The following is a 20,937-nucleotide window of genomic DNA, read 5'->3' as shown; positions in this document are numbered from 1 at the left end:
AATGTTTAGAGCTGGCAGGTAAATAGAGAAATCGGATCCATAACAAGTAAAACGGGAGGACAAGCAGTGCATAGATGTATAATGTATTAAAGCAGGAAAAACAAGTGTTGCAGGGTGGAAAAATACATGTGTATATGGAAGTTGACATTGAAAGCAGGAACTGCATAAACATGAAAAAGATTGAGAAATAGAAAATAAATAATAAGTAGCAAAGATCAATAATTGGATGATAGCATGAACAACCCATGATGTAGAAAATGAATAATTTAATAATGTGCTCTATCACGTAATTGAAGGAAAATAAACCAGCAAGGGGCCATCGGAAAAAGAATTAACAAACAGGGAGAACAGGGATAGAGGTAGAAAACATACAAATGGCTCTGTAAAATAATACATACTGGAAAAAAAAAAGCATAGAAGAACAATGTGAAAGTGCAGGTGCATGCTGAGGACAAAAGAGAGATGTGCGGAGGGAAACAGAAAAAATAAAGCAGATGGGAATAGAGATGAGCAAAAAAAATAGAATGGAATTCAGTTCCACTTGAATCGCACAAATCTTGTCATGATCCCAGTGCAGGTTTTTGACCTGCACTCCTGGGGTTAATGATTGTGGCCTCTTTCTGGTTCTGGGAGAGCTTCTTAAACCCCTGGGAAGCTTCAATCCCTGCCAGTTATACTTTTGCCTTTGGCCTAGTGTGCTGACCCATGTGTGCCTGTTTGTTGCTGTAGCTTGTTTATATGGTTCTGACCCGGTTCTGTTTCCCGTTGTGAGTTTGCCTGTTGATTTTGTACTGCGTTATTATCTCTGTGTATGACTCATTGCCTGTGAGCTGACTACTCTCTGCTCGCCTCTCTTGTACCTTCGCAGCTATCTCTGTGTGTGACTCTTTGGCTACATCTTGACTATTGTCCCTGTCTATGCCCCTTGGTAACTTTGTCTCGCAGTTCTCGTGCAGCTCCTAGCTCTGTGGAGTTTAGGCCACGACCCTAGCAGTCACGTGCTTCAGGTCCTGCGGCTCTGAAGCACGCATCTACTCGGCTGCTGCCCGCTCCACAGGTATCTTTGAGCACTATTCGCTTTACTCAGGACATGCGCACTGGCTCAGTGAGCAAGTTCAGTGTGGTGTTCCTGACAAATCTCTGGATTAGTCAAAATGCTGATTTTTTAATAATTTGCTACTGCACTGATTTAGTAAAATGGCAATTGCTGACCACCATTTTTCTGAACTGTAAAGGACCATGAAAAGGTTAAAAAACAAAAATAAAATTATTATCATTTTTACCACTCATTTCTCTGGCCCTCCTGCTCCTCACGTCACCTATCCAGTCCTACTGCTCCTTATCATCACCTGTCTGGCTTGCCTTCTCCTCATCATCACCTCTCCGGCTCTCCTGCCCCTCACTGTCACCTGTCCGGATCTCCTGCCTCTCAACATCAGTGATCCAGTCCTGCTGTTCCTCATCGTCACCTCTCAGGCCTTCTTGCTCCTCACCGTGACGTGTCCAGGCCTACTGCTCCTCATATTCACCTGCAGACCCCCCTGCTCCTCATTGTAACCTCTCCGACCCTCCTGTTCCTCACCATCACCTGTCTGGACTTTCTGCGCCTCACTGTCACCTGTCCGGCCCTCCTGCTCCACATCATCACCTCTCCGGCCCTCCTGCTCCTCATCATCACCTCTCTGGTCCTCCTGCTCCTCATCGCCACCTCTCAGGCCCTTCTGCTGCTCATTGTAACCTGTTTGACCCTCCTGCTCCTCACCGTCACCTATCTGACCCTCCTGCTCCTCATCATCACCTCTCCGACCCTACTGTTCCTCTTCATCACGTCTCCTGCCCTCCTGCTTCTCATCGTCACCTTGCCCAGCCCTCCTGCTCCTCTTCGTCACCTGTCGGGACCACGCCGCATATTCTGATAATTGCAGCTCGCAATGAAATCTCTGGAACATTTTAGCAAATGCCCGCACAAGGTCACAGAGCACTTCCTCGAAAGTGTCAGGGATCAGAAGATGCATCAAGGACCAGATGGGTGATGGTAAGGAGCTGAGGTGTCAGAGAGGTACACAGTGAGGTGAGTAGACTTTTTTTTTTATTATTTACATCCCATGGTTATTATGATTTGAGTGTGGAGAAACATCAGAGAATAATAAGAGACATTAAATACACGGAGAATAACATCTCTACCAATCAAATCTCCTGGGAAATTCTGCATGACCAGGTGAATTTGAATTTTTCCTGATCCCCTAATCTCTACTCAGGAGAACTTAGCTGTGAAGTTCAAGCCTCAGTATAGTGATATCACAACAACATCATAAATAATCCAGCAATCAACAACTATTAGGACTTTGTGACTTTGTGAAGAGTAGGGATGATAAGGTCAAGTGTCAATAGTGGGATTGTAGAATACAGAAGCGACGATCTTATATCTGTGGAAAAAAGAAAAGAAGAAAACAATGAATGAAAAAGACAGCAAGAAAGGCAGCGAGTGTGAGAATGACATTACTTCTCGTAGAGAGCTGTAGAGAAAATATTTCAGTAAGACCCTAAGCCGCCAGAAGGTCCACATTGAAAAGAGGTTCAGCAGTGATGTTGCCTCCCAGGATACTAGTGTGCACCACGTCCAACCCCAAAGTATGGCCTGTGAGTGTCCATCATGGAAGGAATGGTGGCACAAGTGCAGTGAGTCCTGTCTTTGGTCCTCATGGGCTTTAGCTATATTGAAAGATGTTGCTGAATTTTGGGATGCAATAATGTAAGATTTTCTTTGGCCGACATGTGAACTCCACTTGGTAACAGTAAATGTGATTGGTCAATAACGGCAATGAAGCTCCTGAGATTTACATGTATTTAGAAACTTACCAGCTCCTTCAGAATTCTTGCAAATATCAAGTTCCATATGTAATAATGCTGCAGCCAGCAACATTCCAACATAGGTTATAATATAAGTTTTCACAACTTTTCACTTAAAAGGGGTTGTCCATAACCAGTCGCAGCAGGAAAGATCATCAATATCTGACTCCTGGACAACCCCTTTAACTAGTAATAGTTTATGTTTAAATTGACTTATTGATTCTGACTCATGACGTTATCCCATTACCCAGAATTATATTTTAATGAAGAAAATAGGAGAAAAGAATAATATAATACATATATTTTCACAAGAAAGAATAAAACATACAGTATCAAATGTACTTTTCTATGTTTTACTAATTCATCATAGACGGGTTATGAAATAATTAGAGAGGATTTACTTTCTCGTTCTGTCTGCAGACATATGGTGACTTAGCGTGATCCTTGCCTGAAGATTCTTGAACTGCAGAGAATCCCTCCGAGCTCTTGACATAACAACGGTCATGAAATAGCAGGAAGAAAAGTAAAGAACTGGAAAATAGATACAAATGAAAACGGAAGAATTCGAGCTGTGCGGGCGTACTTCACATAAATGTATGAACATTTCATCCAAGATTTTGGTTGATTTATTGTGATGTTTTGTGAATTTTATTCTCTGTTACAGATCTATATACAGTTGTGGCCAAAAGTATTGACACCCCTGCAATTCTGTCAGATAATACTCAGTTTCTTCCTGAAAATGATTGCAAACACAAATTCTTTGTTATTATGATCTTCATTTAATTTGTCTTAAATGAAAAAACGCAAAAAGAATTGTTCTAAAGCCAAATTGGATATAATTCGACACTAAACATAAAAAAGAGAGTGGACAAAAGTATTGGCACTGTTCGAAAAATCATGTGATGCTTCTCTAATTTGTGTAATTAACAGCACCTGTAACTTACCTGTGGCACCTAACAGGTGTTGGCAATAACTAAATCACACTTGCAGCCAGTTGACATGGATTAAAGTTGACTCAACCTCTGTCCTGTGTCCTTGTGTGTACCACATTGAGAATGGAGAAAAGAAAGAAGACCAAAGAACTGTCTGAGGACTTGAGAAACCAAATTGTGAGGAAGCATGAGCAATCTCATGGCTACAAGTCCATCTCCAAAGACCTGAATGTTTTTGTGTCTACCGTGCGCAGTGTCATCAAGAAGTTTAAAGCCCATGGCACTGTGGCTAATGTCCCTAGATGTGGACGGAAAAGAAAAATTGACAAGAGATTTCAACGCAAGATTGTGCGGATGTTGGATAAAGAACCTCGACTAACATCCAAACAAGTTCAAGCTGCCCTGCAGTCCGAGGGTACAACAGTGTCAACCCGTACTATCCGTCGGCGTCTGAATGAAAAGGGACTGTATGGTAGGAGACCCAAGAAGACCCCACTTCTTACCCCGAGACATAAAAAAGCCAGGCTGAAGTTTGCCAAAACTTACCTGAAAAAGCCTAAAATGTTTTGGAAGAATGTTCTCTGGTCAGATGAGACAAAAGTAGAGCTTTTTGGGCAAAGGCATCAACATAGAGTTTACAGGAGAAAAAAAGAGGCATTCAAAGAAAAGAACACGGTCCCTACAGTCAAACATGGCGGAGGTTCCCTGATGTTTTGGGGTTGCTTTGCTGCCTCTGGCACTGGACTGCTTGACCGTGTGCATGGCATTATGAAGTCTGAAGACTACCAACAAATTTTGCAGCATAATGTAGGGCCCAGTGTGAGAAAGCTGGGTCTCCCTCAGAGGTCATGGGTATTCCAGCAGGACAATGACCCAAAACACACTTCAAAAAGCACTAGAAAATTGTTTGAGGGAAAGCACTGGAGACTTCTAAGGTGGCCAGCAATGAGTCCAGACCTGAATCCCATAGAACACCTGTGGAGAGATCTAAAAATGGCAGTTTGGAGAAGGCACCCTTCAAATATCAGGGACCTGGAGCAGTTTGCCAAAGAAGAATGGTCTAAAATTCCAGCAGAGCATTGTAAGAAACTCATTGATGGTTACCGGAAGCTGTTGGTCGCAGTTATTTTGGCTAAAGGTTGCGCGACCAAGTATTAGGCTGAGGGAGCCAATACTTTTGTCTGGCCCATTTTTGGAGTTTTGTGTGAAATGATCAATGTTTTGCTTTTTACTTCATTCTCTTTTGTGTTTTTTCATTGTAGGCCTCATTCACACTTCAGTTATTTGCATCAGTTACAATCCGCCAAAAAGGCAGACAAGCGGATCCGTTCTCAACTGATGTGAACGGATGGCACAGGATCCGTTTTCGAACGGATCCTGAAAATGAGGAAATTTAAAGGGAGAGAGAGATTTTTTTTTGTCCGGCACCCAGACAGATTTTGGGGTTAATTCAGTGTCTGGAGGATCCGCCGGCAAAAAAAACGTTGCAAGCTCCGTTTGGAAATCTTTGAGGATGTTGACGGACACTAACATTGTGGCGGATCCTCAAAAAAAACGGATGCAACGGATGGCAATCAGGCAGGATCCGCCACTAATGAAAGTCAATGGGGAAAAAAACGGATCCGCAAAGAAAAATTGCGGATCCGTTTTTTTTCAAAAATTGGCGGATCTTGACTGATTGTCAAAAACGGAAGTGTGAAAGAGGCCTAAAAGACAAATTAAATGAAGATAATACCAAAGAATTTGTGTTTGCAATCATTTTCAGGAAGAAACTGAGTATTATCTGACAGAATTGCAGGGGTGTCAATACTTTAGGCCACAACTGTAATAGTACTGAGATTCACCGCCCGCTCTATTGGTTCGTTTGCAAAAATATATAAAAAGTTTATTCCATTAGATATCAAAAAGTTGATGCCAAGCAAAATGGATACATGTCAGCATAATACCACTGAAACATCAAACGCTTCGGTCCTCCGGGTCTAAGTCATGGGGTTACTGGAAGACAAGACAGGAGAAGAACATGTAAGATACAAATATAAGAGTAAAATAAGTGAGAAATAAAAAATAATAATAATAACAAAATAACCAAATAACAGATACAAATTAATACATGATGTATAATAATGGTGCAACCAGGTAATATGGCTAACACAGTGGCTAATTTGTCTTGAATGGTTCTATATAGAAGGCCAAAGCACATAGTTAGAAAACAACATTAAGTACAAATAATGCTATAAAATACTCTCAGGAAAGAGATAGGACAATAGTAAGTTAGTTGTAAAGATTTACCTTGGTTTCAGATAATAAGGGAGTACAAGGCAAAATTGGAAATGGATGGCCCCTTTTTATAATCCCTAGATACTGTAATGAACATTGAAGATGTTAAAAGTGAAGGAATAAGCAGAGAAAATCCTGGAAATGATGTGTTAATAAAGAGTACCTTGCAATCTAGAGTATATCTATCATAGGTGGCCGTCTGGGTAATGGAGGACCTAGAATTATATTATATGTTGCTTAATAAAGTGAATGAGCAGCATGGAAAGAGGGCCCAGTGTATCAAAGCTAAGTTACCTGTTCTGAGGGGTAGTGTAGGGCCGGGCAGATTCTCAGGATGCAGTGACGAGACACGAGACAGGGTATGACTTGTGAAATCAACTTTCATAACTTGGAGCCACTGGGGCTATGCTGAACAAGTAAAAGGGGTAACAACAATCTGTCCTCGCAGGGACTCAACAAAATAAACAATACTTTTCTTATATTCAATGTGACTAACCCGGCTAGTCCGGGTGTCGAAGGCCACGTATGGCCAAACTATGGGTCCTTATTTCCTATAGTTCACTTATCCTTCCAGACGTCGCTCGGGATCGCAGGTGCGGCCGCTTAGAGGTCGCTGATGCGGCTGCCTTGACGCCTCGATATCCCGGGATGATTTGGGCTCGACAGGCCCTGAAGGTTCTGTGCTGGTGGGGCACAACAGGCCCTGAAAGTTCTGTGCTGGTGGGGCACAACGGGCCCTGAAGGATCTGTGCTGGTGGGACACAACAGGCCCTGAAGACTCTGTGCTGGTGGGGCACAACAGGCTCTGAAGACTCTGTGCTGGTGGGGCACAACAGGCCCTGAAGACTCTGTGCTGGTGGGGTACAAAAGGCCCTGAAGAATCTGTGCTGGTGGGGCACAACAGGCCCTGAAGAATCTGTGCTGGTGGGCTTTCAGGACGTCTTTTACCGGCTCTCGTCTCACAGCGCAGTGATGACGCAGTTTCCCAAATGACGTTCGGCCGGCCTCTGCTCAGGGTCCCCTTGTAGATGGGACATGGGCCTCTATTGCCACCTATGGTGAGGTGTCGTCCACTGAGGCCGGTGATGGCAGGGCCGCAGCTGTGGAAGGAGACAGGGGGGCAGTGTCCAGGCCGCTGTAGCCACTTTACGTGTTGTTGCAGCGGCGACTTGAGGTAACGGACCTGTCTCAAAAGGGCGGGGACAGCGGGCGTGGCTTTGTACGACCATGGGCAGGGAGCGGCGGGTCCGGTAAAAGTCTCTCACGTCTCTCTTGTCGGTGAGTGCGTAGCTTTCTCCTCACAGATGCCTGACGGTGTCTCTTACACACACCACTCGTCACCCCGTCTCTCTCTAAGTCAGTCGGCTTCTCCCCTCCTGTCACACTCTCTGCCAAATGAGCGCGCCCCCTCCTCCTTTTGTCTTCGCCCCGCCCCCTGTTGCCCTGACACCTTTAGTCGTGTGTCTCCCTTTGTTGTCCCCCCAGTGTTGCTCCTTCCGGAACCCTGATGGCGGTCCCCTGGGTTCCGGCCCAGTCACTGTCTGGGAGTCCTCCTCCCCACATTCCCCCACCCTGTAAGCTCGCCATTCCTCGGGCGAGGGCCTTAGTCTATTGAGATTGGTCTGTAGGGGTTTCAATGTTCGTTGCCATATGAACTGATCTTGTTCATATCATTCAGGGGGTTTGCTGGCTGTTGACCGCTCGGAGAGTCTCAGTTCAACTGGGGTGGAGTCTTCTGGGGTGGTGGAGATTGGTGGGCTGATTGGTGCAGGCGGACTAATTGTGTCTTCTGGTTCATTACTGAGTGGAGGGCCTCTGGGTACTGGAGGAAAATCTTCGTCGTCGTCCGGGTCACAACATATGGATGATGGTTCAGATGTCGACGGAGCAAGGTCCAGTTGCTTCGGGTCAGTGGAAGTACACGGGTGTAGCATATTATGATGTACAATATGAGTGGGCAGTGTTTCATCCTCCTCGGGTCGTATTTCGTACACAGGTCCTTCCGGATGGATATGGTGTAAGACCCGATAAGGACTCTCTTCCCAACGCGGCTTTAGCTTGTTCTGGGGGCGTTGATCTATTACAAGCACATGGTCCCCGCTTTGGAGGTTAGGAGGTAGGGTTGCATTTTTCCCTGGGTGCTCCCAGTCTCGAAGCTTGGTGTGAGCAATTCAGTGAAGCGTTTGCAGCCGATGGCGATGATTTCGGACCCAAGACGACTCTCCAGTCCAGGGCTGAGGTTCTTCGGGGACCAACTCCACTTCCGTGATCCCTTTACCCTCTCGTCCAAACAACAGGGAGTAGGGGGTATAGCCAGTAACTCGATGTACTCGATTGTTATAGACCCATACTAATTCAGAAACATATTCGGGCCAATGGGCCTTCTTGTCACTCTCCAGAGTTGGCAACATCTGAATCAATGTCCGATTAAATCATTCACAAGCCCCATTTCCTTGCGGGTGATACGGTGTGGTCCGGGATTTGTCAATTCCATAGAGGTGATGTAGTTCTTCCATAACTTTTCCCAAAAAACATGCTCCTTGATCAGAATGTATTCGTTGAGGACAGCCGTATACTTGTATAAAGTTTCTACAAATTGCGGAGGCAGCTGACTCTGCGGTCTGATCCCGAGTGGGGGTGACCACAGCGAACTCGGTGAAATGATCTACCATAACGAGGCAGTGTTTGTATCCCTGAAATGTGGGTCCAATGGTCAGGTAATCCACCGTCAGGAGCTCAAGGGGCGCTGAGTTCACAATACTCTGTGTTGCGGCTCACTGAGCGGGTGGTTTGGCCAATTCGCATAAGCGGCAGATCCGGCAAATTTCGTCCACAACAGCTGGCAAGCGCGGGTGGTAAGCTTTCTGTTGCAGCCATTGCAAGGTCTTTTTTGTTCTGAAGTGGGCCCCTTTTTCGTGAGCCTCCCGAGACAGTATGTGAAGTTGGGCTCCTGGCGTAACCACCTGCCAAACCGTCATTGAGGTTGTTTGTGATGTTATTTTATGGTACAATAGTCCCTTTCGGATAACCAATCTCTCCCATTGTCGCAACATCAGCAACAGGTCTTGAGTCAAACTTTGTCGTTGAGAGTCAAGTGGGTAATTGCCCAGCGGCGACCCACATTCTGAGAAGGCCAACCTCTCCGTCTTCTTGTTGTTGATGTATCCACTTATCCCGGGATTGTTCTAACATGCCCCTTGGGGTCTTGGGGGAAGATATTTTTTTAATGTCAGTTGTAAGCATGGCAGCAGTGAGAGCGAACAGTATTTCCTCTCCTTCTAATTTTTCATCTCGATTCTGTCCGGGAGTTGTATGTCGAATTCTGGAGAGGGCGTCTGCATGGACATTCTCGGCCCCTCTTTTGTAGATAATCTTGTAATTGTACTTCGCCATCCGGGCCACCCATCACTGTTCCAGAGCCCCCAATTTGGCATTTTCCAAAAGAGCCAGCAGGTTGTTGTCAGTTCGCACCGCCACCTCTGAGCCCGCTAGGTACTCTGCGAATCTCTCCGTCATGGCCCACACAACTGTGAGGAGCTCGAGCTTGAAGGAGCTGTACTTGTCAGGGTTACGCTCGGAGTCATGGAGTGAGTGGCTTCCATACGCGATCACCCTCTCCCGGCCATCTTGAAACTGCAACAACACAGCCCCCAGTCCGTGAAGACTCCCGTCAGTGTGCAAAATGAACGGTTGTGAGAAATCTGCATAAGCCAACACTGGGGCATCCGAGAGCACAGCCTTGAGGTCTCGGAAGGCCTCTTCCTGAGGGTGTTGCCACTGGATTCGTCACCCATTGGTCCTCAGTGCTCGAGCTTGACATGCAAAATTCTTTACGAAATGACGGTAATATCCGGCTAACCCCAGAAAAGCCTGCACATCTTTTACCGTCTCGGGGGTAGGCCATTCCTGGATAGCAGCAACCTTCTCCCGGGATGGCCTCACACCCTCTGCTGAAACTACATGACCCAGATACTCAATCTGGGAGTGAAATAGGTGGCATTTCTGAGACTTCACCTTCAACCCGTACTTTTGCAAACGGCTGAGTACCTGCCCCAACTGCTTTAGGTGGTCCTCGAAGGTGGCGGCATAGATGATGATGTCGTCCAGGTAGATCAACGTGGCCTCAAAATTGAGATCTCCCAGACACCGCTCTATCAATCGCTGAAAGGTCCTGGGGGCGTTGGCCAGCCCAAATGGCATTCGATTAAACTCAAACAGTCCCATGGGCAATATGAACGCCGTCTTGGCTCTATCTTCTTCTGACATGGGCACATGCCAATACCCACTGGCCAAGTCCAGGGTCAAAAAATATGTTGCCTTCCCCAAGGCGGACAGGGATTCTTCTATGCGGGGCAGTGGATATGAGTCTATAATATTGCAAGCATTCAGTTTACGATAATCCACACAGAATCGTAGTGTACCATCTTTCTTCCAGACCAACACGATTGGAGCCGCCCAGGGGCTTTGACTTTCCCGTATCACCCCTTTTCGCAGCATCTGGGCCAGCAAAGTTTTCACCTCTTGATAGAGTTGTGGCGGAATCTGTCGATATCATTCCCGGATAGGGGCTGATCCCACTGTGGGGATTTCATGAGTGATGGCGGTGGTACACCCAAAATCGTCCTCATGACTAGCAAATACTTCATGGTACTGTCCAAGCAATGTTTTTATCTGTGAGATTTGGGCTGCAGTTAACCCAGAAAGCTCGGCCCGTATCTGCTCCAAAATATTTCAACCCTTTTCCTGTGCCGAGTCTTCGTTGGCCTGTAAGGTTCGAATTGTTACTTCCCAAGGATCCTCGGGGTGTACTCGCAATTGAACCGCAGGAGCTAGCAGTACATCTTCTAAAGGCCTCACTAGTTTGACCAGTTCAGTCCGTGCTTTCAGAACGGTGTCTCGGTCTTCAAGGTTATCGCAGCGTACCAGGACGGTTCCTTTTTGCACCATAGCCAGGGAACAGGCCACCAGTATACCAAGAGGTAAGCGCTCCGAGTGACACGGATCCACCTGCACATCCACGCCCTCCAAAGATATCGGGGCTCGAATTGGTAGGGCCACCGCAGTCTGTCCAGGAGGTAGCACAAGCAGGGAAGCTGCGGACGCGATGACCTTGCCCAGAACCTCGCCCTCCTGGCAGTCCTAATGCACCCGCTCACCTCGCACCAGCTGCTGGAATACCTGTCCCTGAGCTGTGCGAGAACCCCACTGCTTCAGAATCTGTTGTGTGGGATCATTTAGTAGTAAGTTGCCGAACTCTCGTAAAATATTCATGCCTAGGGTGACAGGGTGCCGTTGATCAGCTTCTCCTTGAGTTAGCACCACCCCTCTGCGACCAAGGGATTTACTGCACGTCATCTGCACCCACACTACCCCGGCAACAGGGACCGGCAGTTGGTTGGCGGCTATTAGTCTGATCTTGGGCCCCCACTGAGGTCTTGCTGCCTCCGGGAAGTTTTGTTGAAAGTACCTTGCGGGCATGGTGGTTACTTGTGACCCCGTTTCCACCAGACACCGAACGGCCCGGCCCTCCACCTCTGCCCATACCACCGGACACTTTGCTACCAAATCTTCGGGACTTCCACCATCCCTAGTTGTGGTTTTCGGCTCCGAGCGGCGACCCCCCTGCCCGGAGCCCTTTAGTTTAATGGCTGCCAGGGTGGGTATCTCCCACGCTGCGGACACTCTTGGGCGAAGTGGCCTGGATCTCCACACTCAAAACACTGGGCCTGTGTAGGCTGACCACCCCGCGGGGGGCATGATCCCCAGGGGCCGGGGTTAAAGCTAGGTCGTCCAGTCCCGGTCTCGGTTCTTCTCTTTACTTCGGCCAACTCGCCCTTAATATTTTTCAACTCTTGCTTCATCTCCTCCACCCACTGAGGCTCCTCGACTGCATTCACTGAGGCCTCCACACCTCTGACCTTCCCCACGGGGACCGCCATCCCCTGCTCTTGCTCTCGAGTCTGTGCCTGACTTCCCACCTCTGAAAAGTCTATTTGGTGATTCATTCTGATCTGCTCCCGCAATGCCTGCTTTATTAATGGATCTTGCAAACCAGTCACCAGTAGGTCACGTAGGGTAATGACAACAGGTCCTACCCCTACCCCGTCCTTTCTTTCAATAGCCGTATGCAATTCTTGGAGGACATTCATGTACTGAGTGATCGTCTCCCCTTCTGCCTGCATCCGACTAAACAAACGGGTTCTTAACTCTCCCACATTAGTACGGTCCCCATGGGTCTGTTCTACTATCTGTAGCACTTTTTCAAAAGTGTTGCGGTGCCCCGGAGGTTTCAACATCACTGACCTCCGCACCTCCCCGTCTAGTGCCATGAGTGCCACTTCGGCTTCCAGATCAGGGGTCATTGGGTGCATCCGAAAGAGCCCCCGCATCCGCTCTGTCCAGCTCCATAGCATAGTATTGGAGCTGGAAAATCTAGGCAGGTTGTTCATCATGGCCCCCAATGAAATGCTGGAGCGGCGACCCTCATTATTTGTAGAGTTGACAGCTCCACCCTGATCGGGGGCACCACCGTCCGTGCTCGGAGACTGCATCCTGCCGACTATGCCAAGTGTAGGGCCGAGCAGATTCTCAGGATGCAGTGACGAGACACGAGACAGGGTATGACTTGTGAAATCATCTTTTATAACTTGGAGCCGTTGGGGCTATGCTGAACAAGTAAAAGGGGTAAAAACAATCTGTCCTCGCAGGAACTCAACAAAATAAACAATACTTTTCATATATTCAATGTGACTAACCCGGCTAGTCCGGGTGTCGAAGGCCACGTATGGCCAAACTATGGGTCCTTATTTCCTATAGTTAACTTATCCTTCCAGATGTCGCTCGGGATCGCAGGTGCGGCCGCTTAGAGGTCGCTGATGCGGCTGCCTTGACACCTCGATATCCCGGGATGATTTGGGCTCGACAGGCCCTGAGGAAACTGTGCTGGTGGGGCAAAACAGGCCCTGAAGATTCTGTGCTGGTGGGGCATAACGGGCCCTGAAGGATCTGTGCTGGTGGGGCACAACAGGCCCTGAAGACTCTGTGCTGGTGGGGCACAACAGGCCCTGAAGACTCTGTGCTGGTGGGGCACAACAGGCCCTGAAGACTCTGTGCTGGTGGGGCACAATAGGCCCTAAAGATTCTGTGCTGGTGGGGCACAACAGGCCCTGAAGAATCTGTGCCGGTGGGCTTTCAGGACGTCTATTACCGGCTCTCGTCTCACAGCGCAGTGATGACGCAGTTTCCCAAATGACGTTCGGCTGGCCTCTGCTCAGGGTCCCCTTGTAGATGGGACGTGGGCCTCTATTGCCGCCTATGGCGAGGTGGCATCCACTGAGGCCGGTGATAGCAGGGCCGCAGCTGTGGAAGGAGATAGGGGGCAGTGTCCAGGCCGCTGTAGCCGTTTTACGTTGTCATTACAGCGGCGACTTGAGGTAACGGACCTTTCTCAAACGGGCGGGGGACAGCGGGCGTGGCTGTGTGCAACCATGGGCGGGAAGCGGCCTCCGGTAAAAGTCTCTCATGTCTCTCTTGTCGGTGAGTAAGTAGCTTTCTCCTCACAGACTCCTGATGGTGTCTCTTACACACACCGCTCATCACCTCGTCTCTCTCTAAGTCACTCGGCTTCTCCCCTCCTGTCACACTCTCTGCCAACTGCCAACTGAGCACGCCCCCTCCTTCTTTTGTCTTCGTCCCGCCCCCTGTTGCCCTGACACCTTTAGTCGTGTGTCTCCCTTTGTAGTCCCTCCAGTGTTGTTCCTTCAGGAACTCTGATGGCGGTCCCCTGGGTTCCGGCCCAGTCACTGTCTGGGAGTCCTCCTCCCCACAGTAGTATGGCAGCTTAGTAGCGGCTCTCCCGTGCCTTGCTGATAGCGTTGGCATGCTGAGGTCTAGGGAACTGCAGATATAAATACTGCATGCACCGTCGGGCCGGAAATGTGTCAACTGGCCCGGAAGTGACGCGGCGCCATACACTAAAGCCCGACCGCGCATGCACGGCTGTTGTCTGGGAGACCGGTGTTATCAGGAACTCTGTGATACATCGAGGGGGGCGGTGCTGTGTAAGCCACGTGGGCGCATGGATGTGCATGTGAATGACATGTAAATGGCCCCGAACAAAGGATACACTGGCAGAGTAATAGCTCCATGCTGTCATGTCGCTGTCAGACTCAGGGCCTGCTGTTCCGGCTTCGGCCACTAGAAGGCACCGGACTGACACGTCGCCACCAGACTCGGGGCCTGCTGTTCTGGTCTCGGCCACTAGGAGGCGCCGGACCGTCGCGTTGCCATCGGACTCGGGGACGGCTGTTCCTGCCTCGGCCACTGGGAGGCGCCATGGTTCACCCATGGGTGAGGGTGGTGACAGAGAAGAGGCTCCTGCGCAGGCATCTGGTGGGCGCAGGCTCCGCCCCCCCTGTCAGTCATGTAGGGCTTACTGCATCACCATCTGGCCTGGTCCTGGGGGTGGTCCTAATTACATCATCAGTCCGGGAACCTGTGAGGGATGACCTGATCCCTCAAATACCTTGGGACTGGTCTTGCAAGCCGCCGGATATATTCTTGGTTCTCCTGTGTGATACTGTGTGAATTGCTATAGTTAACTCTGACCTCAGCCTGGATTTCTGACCATTCTATTGCCTGCCGTTTTTGTACCACTGCATCTCTTCCGATTTTTTGACGCTGACCTTCGCTTGGATTCCTGACCCTTCTGCTGCCTACTGTTTCTGTACCTTTGCTGCTCTTCTGGTTTTACTGACCTTGACCCGGACTTTTGACTCTTCTTCTGCCTGCTGATTTTGCACCTCTGCTGTCCTCTGGCCTCCGACTCCTGCCACCTGACCACGATTACGGGTTTTAGTTTTCACCCCTTGGTGGCCGTCCTGCTCTGGTCCACTGCTCCACCAGACAGCTACCCCCTGGGCCTTGCTACAATTCCTGATCCCTGTACAGGGGTTAAGGGTCTCGGGGTTACTCTGGGTGCTGTTCCTACTGCAGCCCAGATTCGCAGACGGCTGTCACACATGCAATTTCAAGGTCTGTAGTAATGGAGTATACACACAGACCACCAATGAATAAACATAAAAATATGAGATAATTGTAAGTATGTTTTTTGAACAAGATAAAAATAAAAGTATATGAGAATGAAAAGGATATAGGAAATAAAAATAAAAATAAATAAAGATGAAAAAATGAAAAATATGAAAATAAAAATGAAAATAAAAATAAGGGCTCAGGAATGGGGAAAAAATAGATAGCAATAACAGTACTGTATAAAAACTGATGTGACTAAGGACGGAGATGTGAAAAGTATGGGTGGTTTATTATAACAATGTAAATTAAAAAATAAAGAAATAAAAATAAAAAAATAAAAACTAAAAATAATAATAAATAATAATAATGAAAAAAGGGGGGGAGGGGATAACAGGACAATGAATATGATACATAGAGGTCCGGTCAGACTCACCTAATGGGATGGGGGGGTCAACATGTCTGAAAAATAATGGTTAACAAACAATTTTAAGAGCCAATTGATTTCTCTATTTAGACCCTTTGGGGTCAAAGTATCTAGTTTATGGATCCAAAAGGTTTCTCCTGTTTTGAGCAATTTAATGTGATTCCCTCCCCTTCAGGGTCTGGGCACATGTTCAATAACCTGGAATTTCAATTGGGCCACAGTATGTTTGTATTTAATAAAATGGTCAGGTAACGGCAACTAAGTCTTACTACAGCGTACGGTGGATTTGTGACTCGCAATGCGATCTTTTACATGTTGAGTTCTCTCTCCTACGTATAGGAGGTGACAAGGGCATTTGATGACATAGACAGCGAAATTAGAGTCACAGGTGTGGCAGCCATGAATGGGATAAAGCATAGGCCCAAAATGTTCCCGCCAGCTCTCTTTAATACATGAACGTTTCTATTTTTGTACATTTTAATCGTCTTTCTTTCTATACTTTTTTATCGTGCTTCTATTTTTCATGTGATTTGATTTTACAGTATGATATTAGCCTCCCATTGTATGCATGGATGATTCAGTCTTTTCAGAAGGACTTTCTAAACCCAAGGTATAAAGAACAGATCCTGACCTCTTGTTCTGTCATATCTCTTTGTTCGGAATATTCTTCCTCTCTGGACTGGAAATCAACAAAGTGCAGGAGATCAGAGGTATAATATGAGCAAAGATTTATGCTGGAACAAGAGGTTATGCTCCAAAGTTGGAGGTGACGGGATTAAAAGCAATGCATTAAAGTTTTACTTATAATAGTCAATTTGCGGTGCAGTTGTTCTGGAGGAGACAGGCTCAGTCCAGTTCATATTTTCTGCAGATTTTCACTGTTCATTAATGGCAATTCTCTTCTGCCTGTGAAAAAGGTGAACGCCGGGAATTAGAGGTTTCCGCTGCCGCATGGCAATTATTTAATGCTACTCGGTAAAGTTGTCGTTTTTTGCTCAGTTCGTCTCTTTCTTCACAATCTAAGTAAACAGAAGGTAAATTATCAGCTTATGTATCACCCACCAGCGAGGTAACTGGTGATGGTGGAGATTGGTGGACTTTCCATATTACATTACATTGTTTCAAATACTATCCTTCTGAATTTTGACTCTTGACTTTTTGCACCTCTGTTCTCCCCAGAAAATCTCAGCTTCTTATTCAGCATCCCTTATTTTAATGCTTTGTCTACATCTGTACACTTGACACCAGCAAATCTTTAAATTTTTAATTTGCTTGGTTTGAGGAATTGTTCCAAAAAATGTTATTTGCTGCAAATCAATTTGTGACAAAAGTGCAGTAACTCCAATTTTGTCTGTAATACTCCAAGGTCTCTTTGAGTATTGAACACTTTTCAAGCTCTTTAATGCAAACTAAGACTTATAATGTAAAAGTGACCACAACATGTCAGGCTATTGGTAACCGGATAGCAGTTGTCCATTACTTGTCTACTGTCACACATTATTTGTAATATTTATTCAGTATTATATGGCTTTCTTTGCTATCTCTATTGCTGAGGTATGAGGACCTTTCAATATCCAGATTTACACTGCATTCCCTGTCTTGGCTTTTATACAGGCTATGGTAGTGCCTTCTGGATTCATAACTGGCTTAGTGATCGGACCCAAAGAGTGGTCGTAAATGGCTGCACATCCAGTTGGAAGAATGTCTCAAGTGGGGTACCACAGGGCTCTGTCCTGGGCCCTGTATTGTTCAACATCTTTATCAACGATTTAGATGAAGGAATTGAGGGTAAACTGATTAAATTTGCTGATGACAAAAAGCTAGGAGGGATAGCTAATACTAGAGAAGAGAGAGAGAGGATTCAAAAAGATATAAATAAACTGGAGAAGTGGGAAGCAACTAACAGAATGGTTTTTAACAGGGAGAAATGCAAAGTACTACATCTGGGCAATAAAAATGAAAAAAGCATATACAGAATGGGAGGAATAGGGCTAAGTGACAGCACATGTGAAAAAGACTTCAGTATACTAATAGATCACAGACTGAATATGAGTCAACAGTGTGATGCAGCAGCAAAAAAGGCAAATGCAATTCTAGGATGTATTAACAGAAGCATACAGTCTAGATCACGTGAAGTCATTATTTCCCTCTACTCCTCTTTGGTCAGACCTCATCTGGAGTATTGTGTCCAGTTTTGGGCACCACATTTTAAAAAAGACATCAACAAACTGGAGCAAGTTCAGAAAAGAGCGACCAGAATGGTGACCGGTCTGCAAACCCTGTCTTATGAGGAAAGGTTGCAGGATTTGGGAATGTTTAGTTTGCAAAAGAGAAGACTGAGAGGAGACTTAATAGCTGTCTACAAATATCTAAAGGGCTGTCACATTGTAGAAGGATCAACTTTATTCTCATTTGCACAAGGAAAGACTAGAAGCAATGGGATGAAACTGAATAGGAGGAGACACAGATTAGATATTAGAAAAAACTTTTTGACAGTTAGAGTGATCAATGAGTGGAACAGGCTGCCACGAAAAGTGGTGAGTTCTCCTTCAATGGAAGTCTTCAAACAGAGGCTGGACAGACATCTGACTGGGATAATTTAGCAAATCCTGCTTTGAGCAGGGGGTTGGACCAGATGGCCCAGGAGGTCCCTTCCAACTCTACGATTCTATGATTCTATGATTCTATGCTGCATTATACCATGTGATGTAATGGCTGTAAGTAGAGTTGAGCGAAACGGGTCGAAAAAATTCAAAAGTCGCCGACTTTTGGCAAAGTCGGGTTTCATGAAACGAAACCCGACCCTAGGATGAGGTCGGCCACGAGGTCGGCGACTTACGCACCAAAGTCGCGTTTCAAAAGTTTGTTTTGCGCTCTTTTTCAGCCAATCAGGATCCACGGACACTGTGGGCAACGTGATGACATAGGCACGGGTCACCAACATCTTTCAGAAGGGCATGCAAGTGATTGGCTTGCTTTGGTGGGCGTCACAGGGGGTATAAAAGGGCGTGCACGCCGACCGCCATCTTACATCTGCCGATCTTAGTATAGGGAGAGGTTGCTGCTGATTCTGTAGGGAGAGCGTTAGGCAGGGAAGAAGACAAAAAAACTGCTTCTGCTGCTAGCGATTTGGCCTGCACAACACACCAGTCACTGTGTGTGCAGTGCAAGGGGAGGATATATAGTGGTGTATCAGTGGTGTTGGTTGTTGGGCTGCCTACTAAGGCTTCCTGACATTCCTGCATTGCTGTTTACCCACTGCTCCGCAAACTGCTTTTTTAAAAGCAATCCCAATTTTTTTTTTTTGTCCTGCTGAGAAGAAAAAAAAACTGCTTCTGCTGCTAGCAATTTGGCCTGCACAACACACCAGTCACTGTGTATGCAGTGCAAGGGGAGGCTATATAGTGGTGTATCAGTGGTGTTGGTTGTTGGGCTGCCTTCTAAGGCTTCCTGACATTCCTGCATTGCTGTTTACCCACTGCTCCACAAACTGCTTTTTTAAAAGCAATCCAATCTCCTTTATCCTCTAGTCACTTTTGTCACAGCTGTGCCATCGAGCCTGTCACATAGCGCTCAGATATTCATTGGGCCTCACACAATCCAAAAGTGTCCAGTGTCCAAAAGTGTGTGCAGAGATTCAAAATCTCCCTTATCCTCTGGTCACTTTTGTCACAGCTGTGCCATCGAGCCTGTCACATAGCGCTCAGATATCAGTGGGCCTCACACAATCCAAAAGTGTCCATCCAGTGTCCAAAAGTGTGTGCAGAGATTCAAAATCTCCCTTATCCTCTAGTCACTTTGGTCACAGCTGTGCCATCGAGCCTGTCACATAGCGCTCAGATATCAGTGGGCCTCACACAATCCAAAAGTGTCCATCCAGTGTCCAAAAGTGTGTGCAGAGATTCAAAATCTCCCTTATCCTCTAGTCACTTTGGTCACAGCTGTGCCATCGAGCCTGTCACATAGCGCTCAGATATCAGTGGGCCTCACACAATCCAAAAGTGTCCAGTGTCCAAAAGTGTGTGCAGAGATTCAAAATCTCACTTATCCTCTAGTCACTTTGGTCACAGCTGTGCCATCGAGCCTGTCACATAGCGCTCAGATATCAGTGGGCCTCACACAATCCAAAAGTGTCCAGTGTCCACAAGTGTCTGCAGAAATTCAAAATCTCCCCTGTCCTATAGACACCTTGTACCTTGTTTTACATTACTATATTGTTTGTTGGATTTTGTCTACATTTCTACCAAAAATGAGGAAGGCTGGTGGAAGAGGCCGTGGAATTGGGCGGGGGTTGGCAGCTGGTAATGATGGTGTTGGTGGTGGATCTGATGGTAGTGGCAAGAGCAAAATAGGACCGAATGCAGGAGGTGCAGACCCTGCGTCATCGTCTGGCTACATAAGGCCTCGAACGCTTAGTTTTCTAGGAGTTGGCAAACCGCTTTTAAAGCCAGAGCATCAAGAAAAAGTTTTGTCTTACATTGCTGACTCAGCCTCCAGCTCTATCGCCTCCTCTTCTGAAGTTGTAAAAAGTAAAAGCACTGAGTCGTCATTGGAGGCTCATGTTCATGAACCACACCTTTCCTTGTGTCCTTCACCCCAACCAAGATTGAAGGATGACGCAGGCCATACTACTGATTACTCCATGGAGCTGTTTTCACATACCATGCCTGGATTATCAAGTCAAATGGTGAATTACCCAGGCCAAGATGAATCTGACATGGAGTGCACTGATGCACAGCCGCTGATGGATGATTCTGCTGGTACATTAACTCAGAGCACTACATTGTCCTCGCAGTGTACAGAGCCAGATTCTGACCCTGATGAGACTCAGGTGCCCCTTCCCGCACACTATACCACCATACACGGTGACACAGAGGAAGGTGCACATGACATAGAAGACGAGGTGATGGATGACCCAGTTGTTGACCCAGATTGGCATCCATTGGGGGAAGAGGGTGCTGCTTCCAATAGCTCAGATGAGGAGCATCCACAGCAGACATCGACATCGCAACAGCTGTTATCTGGCAGGCCCGGAGCACTCCAAAGACAGGTTCCAAACATCAAAAGAGTTGCTGGACAGCTTGTCCAGAGGGTCAAAAGATCACAGCGTGCTAGGCCGCAAAATGTCTGCCAGAGTAGGAAGAGTGCAGTGTGGCACTTTTTTGAACAAAATCCTCATGATCAGGCCAAGGTTATCTGTAATAAGTGCGCAAAGACCTTTAACCGAGGGAAAAATCTGAAAAATTTGAATACCAGTTGCATGCTTAGACATTTAACCAGCATGCACTTGCAAGCGTGGACACAACACCAAACCTCAAGTGCCACATGTGCAACTGATCACAACGAAGGTAGTCAGCAACGCTACATTGTTTCCCCCACTGTAAGCCCACCGATTAGCACAGCAGCAAATGTTGAGGTGTCGTT

This window comes from Dendrobates tinctorius, unplaced genomic scaffold, assembly GCF_039654945.1.
Source record: "Dendrobates tinctorius isolate UK_male_01 unplaced genomic scaffold, ASM3965494v1 ptg000114l, whole genome shotgun sequence".
Lineage (NCBI taxonomy): Eukaryota > Metazoa > Chordata > Amphibia > Anura > Dendrobatidae > Dendrobates > Dendrobates tinctorius.
Note: the sequence above shows the minus strand (reverse complement) of the source record.